Source organism: Porites lutea, chromosome 5 (genome assembly GCF_958299795.1).
Source record: "Porites lutea chromosome 5, jaPorLute2.1, whole genome shotgun sequence".
Lineage (NCBI taxonomy): Eukaryota > Metazoa > Cnidaria > Anthozoa > Scleractinia > Poritidae > Porites > Porites lutea.
Genome location: NC_133205.1, coordinates 30,094,082 through 30,106,341, shown reverse-complemented (window position 1 = coordinate 30,106,341; position 12,260 = coordinate 30,094,082). Strand labels below are relative to the sequence as shown.

The 12,260-nt window shown below is 39.2% G+C and overlaps 1 pseudogene; it reads left to right on the top strand.

The window, feature by feature from the left end:
- LOC140938214 (uncharacterized) overlaps positions 1-12,260 on the top strand; it is a 45,608-nt pseudogene that overhangs the window by 8,820 nt on the left and 24,528 nt on the right.

Genomic DNA, 12,260 nt, shown 5'->3' with positions numbered 1-12,260 from the left:
CGTTCTAATGTCTTCTGCATAAAGACGAGGTAATTCTCTCTTGCTCTCTCGTCTTTACATAACTTTCTTTTCAGCGGTAGAAGTCTTCTTAGGTACTGTTCTCTGTTATCTGGAAGGTTGACTTCAACTGTCTTGAACGGAAGTGGCGCCTCCCAGTTTCCTCATTGATTCTTGTGCATTTTTGCAGTCAAGAAGAAGAAACGTTTGTCTTCAATCAACTCAACTTGCTCGTTCGCACAAATGTTGCGAGAGTAATTCAGTTCACTATAGTCCAGTTCCATCATCTCTCGAATTATTTGGGGGCTGGTGACATCCTTCGAACGCAACTTATTGACAAGAACGGCTACAGAATCTTGCTGATGGAGGGGATTAGGGGCTTGAGGCACGTTCGAAATACACGAGTAGTCCGGTAGTTCTTCTTCTCTTTCAACGGAAAGACGATTGACTGGTACGCTACTACGCCTGTTCAATTTCCACTTCGATAACTTCCGCCATGTTGACTGATTGATTCCACGTGGCGTCGAATTAATTGGTAGGTACTTTGTATATGGTGCATCTTATTGTACTGCAGAATAAATCTGCTGAATTGGTAGTATCGCTGGCTCGTAAAAGGACACGAAATTAATATAAACCGTTTTTTTTTTTTGTTCTTATGAAGTATCTTTTTTGTGATAATTGCTCTAAATATCACTTTTTTTCTAAATTCTCAACATTTTCTAAATTTCTCAAAAACTTCTAAATATCTCAAAAAATATCGCGATATTTGTATCTAGGCTTAGAACGAGGGGTCCGTCTTTGCACACTTGAGTGAAGGCGGATGAAACTTGGCTGGTGTTGTTTTCTGGCCTCGACGGATCGTGAAGGGCTGTGACATGATTCCTTCCGCATATTTTGCATTGAGGATGACCTTTATCACAATGTTTGCTGATGTGCTTGTTTGAGCTTGCGCAGTTAAAGCAGAATCCTTTTTTAAACAGGAAGTCGTTTCGCTCACTGAAACTGAGCTCGCGAAATTTCTGCCAATCTTCAAGATCATGAGACTTAGTTCTGTGATACGGGCAGAATGCTGTATTGACAGTTGAAGCTGTACCACGACTATCAGGAGTAGCTGGTGACTCAGAGTCTTTTGAGAAACTCTTTGTTAGACTACGTTCTCCGTCAGGTGAAGACTGAGTTGCCAGAGCTGTAATTTGCGAGTCTTTTCCTGTAGAGGTCTGTGATCCTCCGTGGGAGCTAGTTGACTGGTTGGGAACAGCTCTCTGGTTAATGCTACCAAGCGATGCTTGCGAGATTTGGGGAATGTTCATTCGCTCGGCGTGAAAGTTGACATCCTTTACAAAAAAAGGCACTGTGGCCATCTGTTTGCTGTAACTTCTGAACTTTAGTTGACCACTTGGTTTTAAACCAACCTGGACGTTTTTCTACAAGACTCTGAAGTTTCGATGAAAAGTCAAAGATCTTTAGACTTGGTATGTGATCTCTCGCTATCTCCACTTGTTGCAGAAGGTTACTGAATTCTTGTATTCCCTTTGCATCATTGTTTTCAATTTTGGGCCATTTGGTGAGCCTTTTCTCGCAGTCAGCACTTTGAATTGCGGAATTTCCAAAACGGTATTTTAATCTTTTTCTCGATTCTTTGTAGGCCTTTTCAGGGTCGTCAGTTATGAATTGGAGCTGTTCTACTGCCTTCTTAGCTCTGCCTTCTAAATGCTGGAATAGAAGATGCAATTTCTGTCGCAGGGCGACTGGGATCGAGTCTATGAGGGCATCAAAGACGGACTCCTATAGAAAGAATTTTGTCTTGTCTTCCTCTTCTCCCCTGAAGACATCCAGTTTCGCTTGGGGTGAGCTATGGAGCTGGGTGACCTTAGCTAAGGCTTCCGTGATTTGCAGAGTATTATCTGGTGATGATAAAACGTACACAGGACTAGGCGGCGAGGGCTGCGATTGAAACGGAACGTAAAGTGGAGGGTTTCCATAAAGGCTTTGGGGAGTGAAATCCTGGCAAGGCTGCTGATACATGACAGGGCTGGTTACCAAACCTTGTTGGAGTGAAGTAGTCAGATATGCACCATGGGGTGTCATGGGTGTCGATGAAGTGTAACCTCCTCCGAGATACGCACAGTGTTGAGTCACAGGGGGTAAAGACTGAAACTGAGGACTGCGTGACGGCAGGAACTGAAGAAACTAATGGCCGCGAACCAAGTGTTGAAGTCTGTGTTACAAAAACTGAAATAGGTGCAAGAAGGAAGAGTTCTAAAATTGTGAGATCAGCCGCTCCTTCTTCGCTGCTGTCCATCTCATTGCTCCTGGCATTGCTAGCATAGTTACAGCATAGTTAAGCGCCAAGTACCAAACAAAAGTATAGGATCTCGAATTCCAACTACGCTTGAGAAATTCTGATTTATAGTGCAGTGTGGTACTATGGCCAGTCATTGAATTCAAAACTTACGTCGCATAAAGGGGGATAAAGGGGGATGCGAAATCTAACTCCCTCCAAACAATTATTTAAAACCTTCCTTCTCGCCTTGAAAGGTCTGGAACTAAAGGATCTTTTTACAGAACTGAGATTTGAAATTTCCAGTTTTGCGTGACCCTGTCAAGAATGTGATATCACCAAATCATCATTGTAATGCCCTCCCTTAGAGGCTTGGGAAGATCTGTAAACCATTCACGACATTTAACTCTTTTTTCAAATTCCAACCTGCAACCTGCAAATTACACCCTCCGTATCCTTTTTCCTCGACGATCACGTTGCTTCGACGGTATCCAGCTGTATGGCATGGTTAGGAAAGATCAACCGAGTTTAACACGGTTTCGACAAGAAAACCTTAACCATTATAATTAATGCTTTAGTTTTCAGAAGCTATATAACTGTTGTAATGTCTGGAGCACAACTTGAATAGAATCCAAGCCGCGCAAAACCGCCACAAGACAAAGAACCTTCTATTTCAGAACAGTTAGACTTTGAAACTCATTGGACCCTTCCCTTAAGTTGAAACCGAAAAGAAAAAAAGGGAAAATCTTAACAACTATACTTTTAATGCTTTAGTTTTCAGCAAGCTATACTACTGTTGTAATGTCTGGAGCAGCTCCTCAGAGCACAACTTGAATAGAATCCAAGCCGTGCAAAACCGCCACAAGACAAAGAACCTTCTATTTCAGAACAGTTAAACTTTGAAACTCATTTAAAACTCATTCAGTTAAACTTTGAAACTCATTCCCTTAAGTTGAAACCAATCTTAAAGGAATTTAAGCGTTCTCTAAAGAAAAAAATAATCTTAAGCATTCACGGTGAGCTGGCTTTTCTACGGCTAATTTTTCTCTCCATGACGTTTAACAAACATTTGAAAAAGAAAAATCTGTTTTTTTTTTCAAAAATTTCAATAGTTTACATCGGTTTGAGTTTCTAACGAGGTACAAAAAAAGGCTGATTGAAATAAGGTGCATCAACAACGAGACAAGACACGCAATTGAAACTCGTAAAAAGCATTATTGACGACCAGTGCACGATTGAAAACTTCCATTTTCTGCGCCAAACGACTAATGCCTTTGGCTTTTTTACGACTAACGGTTATATCATTGGAACCCCTTCTTAAAATTGTGTGTTACCTTGACCACGGGCTACCCAGCAACATAAGAAATGAGCAACGAACCACAACAGAAAGACAATTTATACTCAGTACTTCAAGCGAGTAAACCAAAAACCGGATCATCCCAACAGAGGACGACCTAACCTTTTCAGTAATAAAGTTGTTTTTACCCCTCGACCATTGCATACTCACCACATGTATGCCTATAAGGCGGACCTATTTTTTCACCTCACACGTCTATCATAACTGTCTCATTTATTTAAGACTCACATCGGCCAGAAAAAAACTGCCATCGAAAATTTCATCAACGTCTGTCCTCAGTCGAACTTGTCTTAAAATAACGGCGGCCATCATCTTGCGGCTCGCAGTGAGAGATGCAAATTAAAACCACGCGTGAATGCTGAATTAACTTGAATTGTAAAAATACTGAGACAGTGAGAATTAAATGAATCTTAAAGAACAGTGAAACGATGACAACACGTAGACGGGATTTATAAGCACAAGCAACAAAAGCAGTCGGCTTAGTAGCGTCATCCTGATTATTTGTTAGGTGTTTAAGAAGTTAACGCGTCACCGTCTGTTAGTTGTTTTTTTGCTTACGTTGCACTAGTAAATTAGGCTTTATTGAAGGGTGGAATACAAATTGAACTCGGGAAATCAAAATTCTTTATTCATTTTTTCTCTGGAACGTTTTACTCATTACCATTTTTGATGTTCCTTTTCCAACAGAGACCTGTCTATGAATGAACTTCTTAGCATACCTGATGGCACATTCGAACATTTCGGTGATGCCTATAAATTGTAAGTACTATTGTAATCCCCCGTTTGTCGAATCCTTTCTTAAGCCCCCCATAAAATGGCGAATTAAGCTAACAAAGGAGATTCAGTCCTTCTGTTCCTCTTCTCCGATCCAATTTACACCAACCATCTTAAAATCCCTTCGTCTCTCCGAAAAACGTTTTTAATACCAGAAAGCAAAAAGAAAAATTAACTCATTGGTGTTTTGACAATGTAGCCGGCGTCGTAAGTGACTTTTTGCCCTCGAGTTTGATGGAGGCCTCTTCCATCTTTTCTTGAACGAGTCGAATATTTCCTTGAATCGTTTATTCAGCGCTTCGTGCTCTACTTTTGCTTTCACCGCCTCTTCAGTTTGATCCACACTTTCAGATTCCCCACACCGAACATCCGAAAGATCTGATTTAGCCCTAAAAATGGGGCTGTTTCCGGGAGTAAAATACAGTCCTATTTTTGAGTCTAGTTTGGCTCTCTTAAATCAGGGCCAATACAGTCCAATTAGCTAGGACTGATTTGGTCCAAGGGGCTGAAATGGGCCCTAGCATGGGAAGGAATAGCCTTTTTATTGAGCTTTTTTTGGCCTAAATTGTGATCAAATGGCTCCAGGAAGGGCTGAATCAGACTTTGGTCCGCAGAGCTGAATTGACCCTTTGGGGCTGAAATAGATCTTTTTAATTTCCAGTGCAAGTGGCGGTGTCATTGCTGACATAAAATTTCGACTTGCCACAAAATCTTTTATCTTTCTTTTGCATTTTCCCAGCAGTGATGAATCTTCTTATATTTATGAGCACTGCTATTCGCTAGGATACCTTGTTACATAGTTCTTCGACAGGTTCATCACAGCTTAACATGGTAACGTAACCCAGAAGTGATTAATCCGTGACATGACAAGCTTAGTTTCTTTAGATTCTGAACCAACGTGTTCCACTAACTGTTCCATTTATGTCAACGAGAGCTGACAAATTCTTCCCTTGATTCCCAGATGAAGTTCGTCCACCTCTCGATCTGTCATGTGTAAAGATATGCTAGAATGGCGACTTGACAGTGTTGTGTTATTCTAACTTTCAATTCACGCAAAGGGCACGCGGCTTAAAAAATGCATTACTTACTGTACAAGAACCAAGAGGGCTATCAGACACCACGGATTATATAACTGTCACGAACGAAGTATCTCTTTATATCTTCCCTTTATAACAAACAAAAAGCATTTTGATATAGCCTTAATAATTGGCAGTTTTAGCAACGATGAGTGTGGGTGAATGTCCTAGTTTAAGTGACAGTACATAAAAAAAATCATTGTGCCAAACGGGTGGCCGTTATGTGCGGATTGACCTACGCAGACCTATGTTGTTAGGTTCTGTGGTGTGCGACTATCTGCTGGTTGCGCTTAGAGCTCGCTAGCGGGCTGTTCTTAGGAGGTGTCGACTCTCCCTCAACTGCATTCAGTACTTACGGAAGGAGCGGTTCGTCGCTCTTTGGATGTCTCCAGTTCTGCCTGTACAACCTACTACCAACTTTCACCATGAAGCTCCTGCTGCCAATGCTTCTGTTGCGGGCGCATGGACGCCAGGTATGATCGGCTTCATGGGATTGGCGCTGTTGGCGCTATTTCAACTCGCTCATTTCCTGTGCGTTCTCTCTGGTCTCAAATTTGGGCTTCAAAAACGTGTTTGTGGTTGGCAACAGAGTTCTGCTGCGACGTCCCATTAACCGTAAGGTTGCGCGGGAATAGTCCCGATTCCCTCCGTTGGTGTTCTGCTTCAGTCAAGTAGCGCTGGATACTCCCACTGATCACAGACTTTGCATTACTGGAAGAGCAGCTTTCTAGTCTTCCTGGCAATTTAGGTGATGATGTCACCTTTTCGAAACCTTAATTAGGTCCGTGCAAAAAGTAGAAAATTTAGCTGAATCATACTGTGGACCGTTGTCTATTACTAACACTTCGGGGATCCAAAACCCTGTGAAAATTGCTTTGAGCTCCTTTATGACCGACTGCGCGATGCCAGAGTTGACGAGGTAAATCTGAAAGTAATTGCTGCAGTAATCTCATACAAGTAGATTGTTTCAATTATCTAGGGCACAGAGGTCAGCAAAGTTACTAAAGCTGTCAAGTTAAAGTAAAGTTTCTCAAACTGGCATCATATTCAGAACTGCTAACTTCTGGCAAGAACGCAAATCTCGATGTAATTGCTGTAGTAATCTCATACAACCAGATTGTTTCAATTATCTAAGAAACATAGGTCAGCAAAGTTACTAAAGTTGTTAAGTTAAAATAAAGTTTCTCAAACTGGCATCATATTCAGAACTGCTAACTTCTGGCGAGAACGTTCCGCTAAAAGTATCAGCTTGGAACCTCTGCTGTCCTTTCTTGTACTGTAACTCTAGAGAACTGCTTTGCAGACGCAGAAAAATTCTCTGGAAACGCTTTGGGGCGGAGCTAACAGCGTCCAGAGCAATGATTTCCAATAGCTTGTGGTCTCTTTTGTCTGTGATCTTGATTCTACCGTATGCGAGGGCGATGGCCGGGAGCTCTTTTCCAATCTGCACATATCATGTTACTGTAAAACTGAGAGCCATGGACGCATTGACCACACGCTGACCATTCTGAAGCAATATGTAGTTTTTACGCCTACGAAGGAACCGGCGCACTGCAGTGTCACCTCTTCGTTTTGGTTCTAGTAGCGGAGCACGGATGTATGCGTGACTACCTTCTTCAATGATAATAATAATAATAATAATAATAATAATAATCCTTATACAGGGCGCTCAATTTACAAAGAGTGAAATTCAGTGAGGTCCTGTGAAGCAAAAGAAAAAAATAAATAGATAAATGAATACGTAATAGTAATAATAAGTAAAAAGGTAAGAACTAAAAACTTAACTAATATAAGTTACAGGTTGAATATGTTAAATTGTCAGATAGATTAAAATAATAAAATGTATAAAATATCTAAAATATATAACTTTTAACGCTCTGTTTAAAAAGAAGATTCGTGTAAAAGGTTCCATTCCTTAACACATTGATAAAAAGGTTTCCTCTTTCCGTAATTTCTCTTAACGAGAGGAAGACGGAAATTGTTCCTTCTTCTAGTGTTATATACTTCATATAAGATTTAACAAGCCAATCCTTTGATTCACTTTCGCAATTGATGATTCGATATGCTCATTCCAAGTCAGATTCTTATGAATGACAACACCAAGATACTTGATTGAATCTTTACTCTCAAGGTTTTCGTGATCAATGACAAGCTTGATACCTTGGCAGGTTTTCATCCTGTTATCACCGCCAAACAATACGAACTTCGATTTCGATGTGTTTAAGGTCAGATAGTTGTTGTTCATCCATTCGGCAAGATTGGCAAGGTCGGCATTCAAGTGGTACTCAATATTTTGACAGCAATTTGCACTGAAGTAAATCGTCTGCATACATGATTACTTGGAAGTGCTCTAAACAGTTGGAAAGGTCGTTAACGTATATGAGAAAAAGAAGAGGTCTAATGATCCTTCCTTGGGGTTCTCCAAACAGGAACCTTTTGTTGAAGGGACTGGCAGTTTTCAACAGGTGTAACTTGATACCGACTTTCAAAGTATGAAGCAAACCACTACACAATTTGAGAGCTACACTGTCAGACAAAGATAGCTGGGACTCTTCACCTGACGCGTTTTTTTTTTTTTTTACTTCTGGTCCGTCTCCTCGTCTTTTCAATGTTGTTTATCGCAGTTAACTCACCAAATCTTGAACACCAACATTGGGAGGGTAAGAAGACGGTAAAGTGTCCCAACAGTTTTGACTAAGACTGTTTAACCAGGAATTCTAGGTCTGGGACCCCTTGATGGCTCTTGTGGAGGGAAATCGCTGGGCACGTGTATGCACATTTCCTTGTGGTTTTTGCCGGCGAAAATTAAGAATCTCAAGGAGAAGAGAAAACCAATACAGAAAATTATTTTTTCCCTTTCATTTAACAACATTCCAAGGTTTTAAGAAAGCTTTATACCTATTGGGCATTAGTTATATCAACAGATCAGTTTCAAATGCGCACATTTTTTGGCATTAATTTACCTTCGGCCTGCATACACGGTGTTTGTAGGCCGTGTCGCGATGGTGACACGAATTAACTGGTCAACATAACGGTTCACCATACTTTCATGAGGGCGATCAGAGAACAGAGAACAGAGATTATGCAACTGTCCCGACCAAGCGTCTCGTTACGTCTTGTTCCTTAAATCCATCTTTGCACAGAGACGCAGAACCAAAATGCTTGTGGTTATGGCAATATTCGAGTTGACACCAGCAGTGTCATAAATCTTTGATTAATCTTTGACAGCCAGCTGTCCTGCAGGGTCGCCAAGATGTTTGCAGGCTCAAAAGGAGTGTTTTTCAAGTAACAAACTCCTTTGTGCTTACTTTATTCCACGACACTCGATTTGTTTAATCGAGTTCGCCGGTAAAGAAAGTCACAGCTTACTTCGTATACTTTGAGTTACATCTTTGTATTTGTATTTTATATATTTGCCACACGGAGAAACGATTACAAGAACAAAAAGATACAAAAATGAGATTAATGGCGAGAAGGCTATGAATAAATAGACAGCATTTGATCACTGATTGTTCTACCTCGCAGTATCCACTTTGCACTGATCGATGAAGATCAGACCTCGCCATGCATCAAGTCTTCACTCATGTAACGTTTAAACAATAATTTATTTGTTTATACATTTTGCATCATAGAATAAATATTACAGAAAGGCAAAGAAAGTATTACTAAGACTGCAAATTTACAGGGCAGGAAGAGCTATAAAAAAAGTTCAAAAGTATATGTGGTATTAAGTGACTTGACTTTTGTAAAAATAGGTGGGGTGGCGAGGAAGCCCAATAGAAACTAAAAAGCTTGTAGAAATTGGGCTCCTCATACTTAATTATTATTTAATGTAAGCTGTCATATCATGGTCAGGCGAGTTTAATTTATAGCTCTCTCTATAAGGTATTTTTTTAATGAAGTCTTGAAACTACAGTAACTTGTCAGTTGCGTAAGATTATGGGGTTAGGGAGTTCCATAGTTTAGGTCCTAGATGGAGGATTGTGAACTGTTTAATGTTTGTTCTACAGAAATATGGTAGGGAGTTATTATCATTTTGAGTATTATATGTGTGTACTTGGCGATAAGTAACAAAGGTGATGTTAAAAGTATTAGGAAGGAGTTTATTACTAAATGAGTGCACAAAACGTTTTTAGCAACATGACTTATATGACATTTCCAAGAAAGATGCTGATCTAATAAAACACCAAGAAACTTTGTCACTTCAGCTTGTTGTACAGCAATGTTATCTAGCGTAATTGTATCACTAACAGTGATTGGTTTATGCCTGGGTCGAAAAAGAATATAGTTTGTTTTGGCGACTTTGAGTGATAATTTGTTTACTTTAAGCCATTCAGATATTTTTGATAACTCACAATTCATAACACATACGAGCTGATTAGGATCTTTATGAAAATAAAAAAGGCTAGTATCATCCGCAAATAAAAAAGTCTTTAACAGATTATATGTATTAGGGAGGTCATTAATATAGATAATAAACAAAAGAGGTTCTAAAATTGATCCTTGGGCAATACCACGTACGATTGGTTCCGGTTAAAGTAAACTGAACAAGCTGCTTCCTGTTTGTCAAATAGCTAGAGATCCAATTAAGGGAATGCCCTCTAATACCGTAGTGGTCGACCTTATTGAGTAAAGTATGATGATTACTAGTGTCAGAAGCCTTCGAAAGGCCCAAGAAAACTCCAGCAGTCAACTCTCTGTTGTCAATTGCAGAAGCAACATTATTAACCAACTGAATCAATGCCATTAACGTAGAATGATTTCTACGAAATCCAAACTGATGGTTATAAAGACGATTATAATTTGTTAAGTATTTATAAGGTTTAGAAAAAGCTGGAAGAATGGAGACGGGCCATAAATTTCAAGTTTTTCTGGATCACCAGTTTTAAAAATAGGGAGAACTTTTGCGATTTTGAGGGTATCAGCAATGCACCCATCATGCACTTACTAAAGACAGGTTAATAATTTCAGTTAAGGGTTCAACAATAATGTCGATACTGAGTTTAAGGATTTGCATTGGAATGTTATCCACTCCAGAAGCTTTATAAAAGTTAAAACTATGTACTATGGCTTTAAGTTCAGAGAGGCTGAAAATAAAATCTCTGAAGTTAGCAGTAGAGGGTGAGATCCTAGCTGCTAGATTAGGGCCAACGTTAGAAAAATACTTGCTAAAACTAATAGCAATAGAAGTGGGATCTGAGATAAGCTCACCATTACGTTTAAAGCAGGAGGGATAGGTTACTTTAGACTTTCGTTTATTAAGTACCTCATTAAGGATTTTCCATGTAGTTTTTATGGAGGCTGCAAGTTTATGATCATATAGGTTTCTTTTCGCAATCCTTATCAGGTGATTTAGCTTATTTTTAAAAGTTTTATAAGTCTTTTCAACAGAAAGAAATTTTTTGCAAAGTTTAGCTTTTGTCCTTATGGATTTCAAAACGCCGTTAGTGAGCCATGCGTAACGATATGACTTTTGAGCACGATACTTAAGTTGAATGGTTTTGGTAGGAATGTTTTTGTTATATACTTCACTGAATTTATTAACAAATTAAAATTCATTAGCTGAATTGGCATCTGATTTATACTCGTCTTTCGAGGGTCTTAATGTATTGTACCTTGGAGGAGAAAATTTCGATGTTTTAGATAGGTGGTCGTTACTAGAAGGGAGCGCACCTAGAATCTCAACTGCATTTTCACTCTTCAGTTGACGGAAATTTAAAAAAGAGTGAAGCATAACTCTAAAATCTCTTATTTCTAAATGTTAACTGAAGGGTAAATGTTTCTTTCAGGAACTTAGCCGGAAATCAATTAGACTCGGTACCTGATTTGACAGGTATTGGCGACCTGCAAAATTTGTAAGTTTATATAAATTTGTTCTACTTAATCTAACCATATTTATAACGTCACGTTGTCATTATGTTACTGACGATTGCGCCTTAAAAAGGAGGAGAACGATCAAGCAAAAATCAATTTACACCGAATTCTCCCATGTTTAAGTTAAAAAAAAAAAACAATTATATTTGTAAGCTGGAGTGTTTTGTCCTGTTCATTCAAGTCAATCAAGAAGGCGTCTGCTAATGGATTTCACTTGTTTCAGGGTGCTAGATAACAACCAAATCAAAAATATTTCGCGGCTAGGGAAATCCAACATTTCAGCTGTTTCGACATTGTAAGTATGAGTAGCAAGGATAAATTTTACGCCTGAAAATAGCAATTTATTCCTTTTTCCGCCCATTGTCAGTGGTTAATCCTGGGTCTTTTGTGAGAGAAGTAATTGAGATAAGGTTAATATCCCCAACAGGACATTGCACCAGTCACATTGTATGTAATCAACATCATTATGCTGTTTTGGCTTAGCACGGACTAGGACGTAGTTTGAACATTTCAAGGAAAGCCTCTATAATGAGCGGGTCGACAAGTATATATAAGATATATACAATCCAAAGAATGTCACATTGAGAACTATTCCGACAAACGGGCCAGAGTTAAACTCGAAAAAAGTCAAATTGACTACATTAATTGCCAGTTCTTGAAAAACTGCCTTGTGTTGGCTTGCCTCTTGTTTTTGTTTGTTTGTTTGCTACAAAAACCTTGTCTTAAAGGAATGTAGTGAAGTAAAAAGTATGCAAGAGAATTAAAAATCGAGCTCAGTCTATGTTTTGAAATCTAAAAATTTATCAAAACTACTTTGCTCTTCACCAAATTATTTCCCGTGAAAAGTTGTTACAGTATGTTGCCCAGTATCCGGACACTTCAGTTTCAGATTGCAATAACT